The following is a 6,346-nucleotide window of genomic DNA, read 5'->3' on the forward strand; positions in this document are numbered from 1 at the left end:
GAGCGACCTTTCTGGATCTCTTAAAGTGATCCTGAGCAGTTTTTACAGCTAGAAAGTTGATGGATCCCATCCTCATATCATTAACATTGATGCAATGGAATGCCTTCTAGTTAAGGACTACAAAGAGAACTATTTCAATAAAGGATTATTTTACAACAAAAAAGTCAAACTATTATTTTATTAAATTAACATTACCAGTTTTGAATCAAGTTCATCAATGATTCACTATGACAAGTCTTTCACCACCAACCAAATATTAAATAATCAAAAAATACAACTTCGGGGCTGGAGTGATAGCATAGTGGGTAAGGTGTTTGCCTTACATGCAGCCAACCTGGGTTCAAATCCCAGCATCCCATATGGTCCCCTGAGCACCGCCAGGAGTTAATTCCTGAGTGCAGAGCCAGGAGTAACCCCTGTGCATCGCTGGGTGTGACCCAAAAAGAGAAAAAAAAAATACAACTTCATGGGGCTGAAGAGATAGTACAGCAGGTATGACACTTGCCCTGGATGCAGCAGACCCAGGTTTGATCCTGGCACCTCATATGATCCCCCCACACACAAGTACCACCAGGAGTAATTCCTGAGTGCAGAGCCAAAAGGCAACCCAACTATCATCAAATGACCCAACAAACAAATTTTTTTAAACCTACAAAGATAAAAATAGTGTCAAATAATCAGATTATCTTATATTTTTAAACAGGAAAATATAACTTAAGCTAATAAGGACAAAGATGCTTTTATTGAAAGCATCTTTCAGAAATCAATGGTTGCAAAGGTCACATATTTGACATTTTTTTTAAACTTAAGTACAATTTCAGGGCCACAGAAATAGAACAGGCAGGTAAGGTGCTTGCCTTGTATGCAGTTGACCCCAGTTTGCTCTCTAGCAGCCTATATGGTCTCCCGATCCCACCATTAGTGATCACTGAATGCAGTCAAGAGTAAGCACAACTGAGTGTGCAATCACCACCACCACCCCCCATAAAAAACCTGGTACACTTTCAATTGTATTCCCATTGCCCACAATACACTTACCAACCTCTTAATTTATTCCTCAGAATCATCATTTTGAATCCTGATTGCTTACCTTCCACCTCTGAGTTCTAGATTGCTACCTTAACAAGGTAGCTCTCAGTTTCAAGGATGTCAAAGTAAATTAGAGCAAGCCAATTTAGAAAATGCAACACATTTCCTAAATAAATTTTCTTTCTATGAAAGAAAAAATTTTCATAGCTTTCCCTTACTGTTTATAACTAAAGAAACAAGGAGGGCTGAAGCGATAGTACAGCGGGTAGGGCGTTTGCCTTGCATGCAGCCGACCCGGGTTTGATTCCCAGCATCATCCCATATGGCCCCCTGAGCACTGCCAGGAGTAACCCCTGTGCATCGCTGGGGGTGACCCAAAAAGAAAAAAAGTAAAAGAAACAAGGAATATATGTGTGTACGCATTATATATATATATATATATATATATATATGAAAACAACAAAAGCTTTTTAATACTTAAACTATGTGAAACTCAGAACTCTAGAGCTACCACATAGAAAAAAGAATATACCTACTAAGAACTGGGAGTGTATACTAATATACAAAGAGAGGGCACTAAGCAAGCACATACTCAGTTCCTTCTGTTAGTCTCACCTAACCCTTTTCCCTTTGGGAAAGCTTCTCAGAGGACAGAAAGAGAAAAGTGACTGCTTAAAGAGAACTTCCTGTAATTTCCTGTACTGAAGAGAGAAAAGTATTTGACTAGTTTGCAACAAGAAGACTAAACTAAGAGGAAGGAAATTAAGTCAACAAACTCCCAAACTAATCATGCTAAAAACTAATAATCAGAGTGAGAGATGGTAAAGGGGGTGAGGCACTTGCCTTGCATGCAGCTGACACAGTTTAGAATCTCAGCACCCCATGGGTCACCCAAGCCCCACTAGGAGTGACTGCTGAGCACAAAGCCAAGGGCAAGCCCTGAGTACCGCTGGATATGTCTCCCCCCAACAGTAAAAAAATAGGAGGGGTGACAATCTTCCATATAGTATAAATTTGCATGTGCTATGATAAATTTTAAATTGTAAAAGGTAGGGCTTTTTTGCAAAATAAAAAGCAGACAAAAAGCTACTAAATGCTTTAACATTCCTTATCAACTTTCCTTCACTTAGCATACTGTCATCTTTTTTTGTTTTGTTTTTGTGGGCCACACCTGGCAAAGCGTAGGAATTAGTCCTGGGTCTTTACTCAGGAATCCTGGTGGTGTTTGGAGGACCATATGGGTGCCAGAGATAAAAGTAGGGTGAGTTGCATGCAAGGAAAACGCCCTACACTCTGTACTATCTCTCCAGCCCCTATTCTCCCATTCTTACTTCCAACAAAGATCCTCCACTCTTACTCTCTGTAAGGTCCACTTCGCGGTTGTTGGTTTTTTTTTTTTTTGGGGGGGGGCAGGAGGGAGAGGGAGGATTTGGAATTATATCTAGCTGTGTTCAGGAATCACTGGCAGGAATCAGGGGACCATATGAGGTGACAGGGATCAAACCCAGGTTAACCACATGCAAGGTAAGCACCCTACCTGCTGTACTATCACTCCAATTCTTTTTTTTTTTTTTTCATTTTTGGGTCACACCCAGCAATGTTCAGGGGCTACTCCTGGCTCTGCACTCAGGAATCACTCCTGGCAGTGCTCGGGGGACCCTATGGGATGAGGAGATTGATCACGGGCCAGCAGCGTGCAAGGCAAAGTCCCTACCTGCTCTACTATCGCTCCGAGCCCTAATTCTTTCTTAAGCCAGACCTCTAAACTCCCATTCTCCATAGAATTAAGTTTGAATAAGTACTCACTAATGAGTAATGTGGTTTAATCCATAGATTCTAATTCCACAAATATCATTAAGTGCCACAATTAAGTCTTACTGCCATAAGGTAATCAAAGTACCTACTACTCTTACAAACACACGCACATACAAAAAACTAATTAACCCAATCAATCTGTTAGTGGACAATGTAAGGAATCAGCACGAGTTCCTGCTTCACAATCACTTTCTTCATCCCATTTCTTTCCATTCCAACGCACTCTGCAACCCATTAACCAGGGAATAAAATCCAAAGAATTATTAGTTCAAATAAAAATAACTAGACAGACAAGGTGGGAAGCCTTTGAAAACTAAACATTCCAAAACTACGATCTGTCTCTTGGATTTAATATTACATACTAATCCCAAGTATAATGAAAAGTTTCACAATAAATTGGTTCCCGTACAAGACACCTAATCAGCTCTGCTCAAAAAATATGTTAATATAACAGAACATTACTAAAATCTCACTCCTCTGCCCCCAAAAGATGACTACCTGCCACCTGATCCCCAATTGTGATGCACCCTCCAAGGGAATATTAATAAAGGGCCAGAGAGTTAGTAGAGCAAGGCACTTATACCTGCCTTATATGCAACCAATCTGGGGTTGCATATGGTCCCCTGAGCACAACCAGGTGTGGCCCAAAAACCAAATAAAAAAATGTTAGTGAGGGGCTGGAGAGATAGCACAGCGGGGAGGGCTTTTGCCTTGCACGCGGCCGACCCGGGTTCAAATCCCAGCATCCCATATGGTCCCCTGAGCACGGCCAGGGGTAATTCCTGAGTGCAGAGCCAGGAGTAACCCCTGTGCATCACCAGGTGTGACCCAAAAAGCAAAAAAAAAAAAAAAAAATGTTAGTGAGTATCAATTCAATCTTGATAGTAATGATAGCATTAAAAGACTATCGAGCTTACCTGTTTTCAATTAGACTTAACATTTTCAACAAGTTTCCTTCTAGGTTTAAAATTCCAAACTAACTGGTATACTGGATTTAAATCTCACCTACCCCCTCACTGGAAAACATTAATTCTGATCTATAACTGAATTTTCTGGGGGGGAACTCACTGGGGGAGCTCAGGGATTGCACTCCTGGTACTGTGCTCAAGCATCACTCCAGGCAGTGTAGGAGGTTGAACCAGGGTCAGGCAAGACATGCACCTCACCTCCTGGTATACGATCTCTCCAGTCCCCTTTTGAAAGGGGCATAATATTCTCCAGATCATTTGCAGTTCAAGTCCCCAAAATGTTTTAAAAGTCACAAGTGTGTATGTGTGTGTGGGGGGGGGGGTATTGAGAGGGGGAGAGAGGCAGTTGAAAAGATCCCAGGTCTCATGTGGGCAATTTTTACTGACAAGCCACTTGCTTGATGCTACAATATTTTTCAAGGTTTGCAAGAAAGAATGAGAAAGAAAAAACACATACACAGGTGGAAAGACCACATGATGAAGACCAAACGTCCACCTGAAATCTTCTTTGGAATAAGAAAAGGGTAAAAACTCAAAAATAGTGTATAAACACTTAAAGCATCACTAACTATAAATGATATTACTCCAGTTTATTATCTCAACACTACGGTTTTCCGTGTTTCAGAACTTCCCATCCCACTTTCTCATTATAACAGTTTTTAAAAACTGCAAAATGTCAGGGAAATTTAAAGCATTTTGTCACCAATAATTGACTCATAAACTCTCTAACAGTCTTAATTCACCCTCAAATTCCTTCCCAAGTATTTTTACTGCCTTGTGATTTCTGTTCAACGGCTAACCTTATTTTCAAGCTTTGAATCTCAGTCCAGGATGGACTCCCCAGTACAAAAACTCTTTCCGTCTTGATGGTTGCATTCCTTTTTCTCACTTATTCCAAGCTGTCCAAATAAAATCAGTATACTGCGCTGGTCCGATAATACTACTTTAAATGAAAGAGGCATGTCGTCTACTCACGATTTTTTAAAAAAAGTTTCCCCATTCTTATAGGCTAAATGCACCAACTAACAGCTGCTGAGGTCCCAATTAGCCTATCAATTGAGGCATGTCCGGACTAGTGACTTTTTTTCATCACGGACCCCGGGAAGTACCGAATCTCGGCGGCCCGAGGACGACCACATCGCCCCCACACTCTCTGATTACTAAGAAATGGCTCACCTCCCGGCAACCCAGACCCGGGAACACTGGGGAGTGGATGACTCGCGACTGAAGCGCTCCCGGGCGCAAGTTTGGGGGGGGGGGGGAAACGACGCTTTGCCACGCACGACTCTGTTAAGCAGCACGTTAAAACCACGCAACACGTTCTCGAAATCTCACTCCTCTGCCCCCAAACGATGACTACCTGCCACCGGATCCCCGATTGTGATGCGCCCTCCGTGGGATGTCTGGCTCCAGCCCAGGCTGACAGAAAAGGGGCGGGGCACGGGGGTGACTCCGCGCCGCGCAGGAGGGATGAGGGGATCGCCTCCATCCCTGAGGAAGAGGCCTCGGAACTCCCGACCCCCAAAGCAGCACCCCCGAAACCCAAGCCCACCCCTGCCGACCCTCCAACGGGTGGCAACGGTCGGAGCCCAGAATCCCAGCCCACGGTTCCCCCAGCAGGTTCCCAGACCTCCCCCATAGCAACTCGCCCAGATTCGCCCCCGTCAAGCCCAGCCTCCGGCGCCGCCCCCACCTTAAGTTCCCCCCCACCCCTTGAGCCTAGTAACCCTCGAACCTGTAAAGCCCGCTGAATGTCCACCGAAGATCTCTGCAGTGGCCAGTGCCAGCGACACCTCCGCTCCCTGTCCACTGGTTCCCTTCGGAGGTGACTGGTGGCCGCCCCTCACGCGGCTGCGGCTCCCCGTGCCGCCCGCAGGTTGCAGGCCGGCTCCTAAGCGCCTTCTCGCGAGAGCCAGCAGTCCGAAGTAGCGAGGCTATCTGTGCTCTCGCGAGAATGGTAGCTCACTGCCCCGGGAGTGGGCGGGGCGCAGAGTGGGAGGTTTGCCGGAGGAGCTGGAGCTTCATTGTGGGCTTTTCGCCTCGCGTCTGCCTCCGCAGATTGACAGGCGTCTTTCCTCACGGACCTCAGCTCAGGCTCCCCGGCTACCTTCTCAGCCCGGCCCACTCCAAGCCTTCGGATCCCTACGTTTTTCCGTTGGTTTCTGTCACCGTTAGACAACAACAACAACAACAACAAAAAAGCGTAGCGTCTCTTCAGTCTCCAGAAGAGAGACCCTCCTTTGCTCTGGGAAACCGATTTCTTCCTCCACTGTGCGAGACCGGGACCGCACCGCCGGCTCCAGCTGCGGAGTATTGACAGCTGTGGGTTGAGGAGAGGCGGCCGTGGGGGAGCACCCTCGGGTGGCCGGCGCGCACAGCTGTTTGTTTTTAAACACGGGGTTGGCGGGAACCCGCGTGCCGGCTGAAACGCCTGCGTCTGGACGAGGGTGAACTCCTGCTCCGTGTGGGCAGCGGGGTCGCCCAGTGAGAGTTTCTTGCCCCCAACTCAGTTTCTGCCTGAGCCTTGCCTTGCG

At 45.9% G+C, this 6,346-nt stretch overlaps 1 protein-coding gene across 4 annotated transcripts in view; it reads right to left on the reverse strand.

The window, feature by feature from the left end:
- Positions 1-6,055, reverse strand: part of BTBD10 (BTB domain containing 10) — a 75,836-nt gene extending 69,781 nt beyond the window's left edge. For 2 of the 4 annotated variants that reach the window (XM_055141362.1, XM_055141360.1), the window contains exon 1: positions 5,548-6,054. The gene's annotated coding sequence lies outside the window, so the exon portion shown is untranslated. Of the gene's footprint in view, positions 1-5,547 lie in introns of all 4 variants that reach the window. The other 2 variants (XM_055141361.1, XM_055141363.1) reach the window with 2 other exon arrangements.
- Positions 6,056-6,346: the final 291 nt, after the last annotated feature.

The sequence above is a fragment of the Sorex araneus genome, chromosome 6 (genome assembly GCF_027595985.1).
Source record: "Sorex araneus isolate mSorAra2 chromosome 6, mSorAra2.pri, whole genome shotgun sequence".
NCBI classification, from domain to species: domain Eukaryota; kingdom Metazoa; phylum Chordata; class Mammalia; order Eulipotyphla; family Soricidae; genus Sorex; species Sorex araneus.